This window comes from Laccaria bicolor, genomic scaffold (genome assembly GCF_000143565.1).
Source record: "Laccaria bicolor S238N-H82 LACBIscaffold_20 genomic scaffold, whole genome shotgun sequence".
NCBI classification, from domain to species: domain Eukaryota; kingdom Fungi; phylum Basidiomycota; class Agaricomycetes; order Agaricales; family Hydnangiaceae; genus Laccaria; species Laccaria bicolor.
The window spans coordinates 83,915-86,518 of NW_001889891.1; positions in this window are offsets into that span (position 1 = coordinate 83,915).

Here is a 2,604-nt window from a genome sequence, read left to right on the forward strand (position 1 = left end):
TTCTGAACTTGCTACTGTGCCATTTTTATCAATTCAACAGTCACACGTCATAGGCCATTTACAACTACCAAAATGGCATGTGGGGTTATGGCAATTTTTGGTCAACTGCCAAAACAACTGGAAAAATTGTAAAGAAATCCCATAGAAATAACCCTGAGAAATCCAACAGACATTTCTCATGTTTTGGACAAAATTAACTCCTGAGTACAAGAATTTGAAGTCTTGAAATAAAAGAGTAATACCTCATTGCTTTGATAAACATAATTTTAAATTGTGGCTTGTTAATCTTCTGAAATTTCAACTGAAGCTTTGGATAGATTATGTCTTTCTGTGTAAGATATTTTCAAGCACTTGCATAAGTCTTACACTTGACTGTATCACCCAGAAAATTTTTACCCTATCTACTGGAAAGAATATTGTACAGCTGGTGTGTCCCTTGTTTTTTTCCCCCTTGTTTAGATGGTTGTATGATTATCTGGGATGGAGATTCTGATGACTTTTAGTTGTTTACAAAGCTTATGCATGAGAGAAAAACCAAGATCCAGAGCAAAGCTGCAATTATATGGAATGGTAATCATGCAAAGGGAAACAGGATGAGATTTTTCATTTTATAGCATCGCATGTCATAGTTTCACATATGAAAACTACTGTAAGTTATCATCAAACTTTCAGAAACAAAATCACAATGCCAGGTTGTAGATGTACAAAGAAAGAATCCTGTTTGGTCAAAACTAATTCAACATCAAAGTGGAAGTGCTTCACATGCACCCCACCAAAAAAAAAAGGCTTAGTTACTCCAACCTACATCCTTGAAAGTGCTCCAGAGCTGCCCAGATGTAGGTGGAAATGGAAGGATGGGCTAGTAGTTTACAGCTCATGTATAGAAGATAAGATAAGATAAGAAATATTCTCTTTTCTTTCGCTTTTTTCCTCTTTTTATTTTATTTTATTTTATTTATGTAATAGCAGCTACAAACACCAGTACCCTGCCGCGCGTTCGTCATTCCTCATGGACGGGAAAGTAGGGTTTAGACCGCGATTTGGACATTATTCCATCCCTGCTCCCCTTTTGCAAGTTCTTGACCTCCGGCTCCCTCCCTCCAGCTTCCGAATTTCCTCCCTCTCCATCCCTCACTTTAATCCCAACAACCCCATCCACTCCAAGTTCCTTCATTTCCCCCTTGAATCTAACCATTTATTTATTTGTTGTGCCACTGTGCAGGATCCCCCTTGCGATACCACATACATTTGACAAACTATTAAGTACACTACAATTTGATGGCTTCTACTTCTTTCTCCTCATTCTTTCTTGAGGTGTGTTTGAATTTTGAGTGTGCATTCACTGGCTCCTGATACACCAAAATTGGGAAAGTAGCTTCAACAAATTTAAGTACAACCATTCAGTATAAAAACTACTTGAAAATTTGAGATACATGCCCTTCTATGATTGTATAAAATTCCAGAATACTTGGATGGCTTTTCATGAAGAAAAACCAAAGCTCTGGGTGTATGATTGAGTAGTGAGTTAAAAGTTGTGCAACACTGAAAAAATTACAAACACCCTGAACAAAAATAGTAGAAGTGTGGATTTACAAACCAACTGTGTTGTGGAATAAAAAAAGAAAGATAATTGTGCTCACCATTGCTGATCTCAGTTTATATTATTCTCAGAGTGCAGTCAAATAAGAAAATCTGCATGAAATATACCCAGAAGATCAGGGAAAATGGCAAATGTGCTCCCTGTTGGTGATGAAAGTGGAGAGGACAAAGTCCAGTGCACATCTAAATATGGAAACTTCTCTATGAAAAACAAAAATTGCAAGAAAATCATATAAAACTGCTTTCAAACATTACATTGTCCTCTAGCTACATTTATTTCAATAGCAGATCTTGAAATGTCATACTTGGCCATTCATCCTAATGTTTCTTTACACTGAACATACCAAAAATACTGCTACCATAACTTTTGTGGAGAGGTTTCAGCATCTTAGATATCTAATCATCACCTAATGGTGAATCATCACTGCCATAATCTGACTCTGCCCCGTTCTCTTTCAGTAGCCTTGCAATGACCTCATGGCCACTCCATGATGCTGCCTTGAGTGCATTTCCATAATATCCTCCCTGTGCATTTACATCTGCACCCTTCTCTATTAGCAGCTTTACAATGGCCTTATGGCCTCTCCTTGATGCTGCTTGGAGTGCATTTCCATACCATCCTCCCTGTGCATTTACATCTGCCCTGTTCTCTATCAACAGCTTTGCAATGGCCTCATGTCCTTCACTTGATGCTACCTGGAGTGCATTTCCATACTCTCCACCCTGTGCATTTACATCTGCCCCCTTCTCTATTAGCAGCTTTACAATGGCCTCATAGCCTTTACTGGATGCTGCCTGGAGTGCATTTCCATACTCTCCTCCCTGTACATTTACATCTGCCCCCTTCTCCATGAGCAGCTTTGCAATGGCCTCATAGCCATTACTGGATGCTGCCTGGAGTGCATTTCCATACTGTCCTCCCTGTGCATTCACATCTGCCCCCTTCTCTATCAACAGCTTTGCAATGGCCTCATAGCCTTTGGTTGATGCTGCCTGGAGTGCATT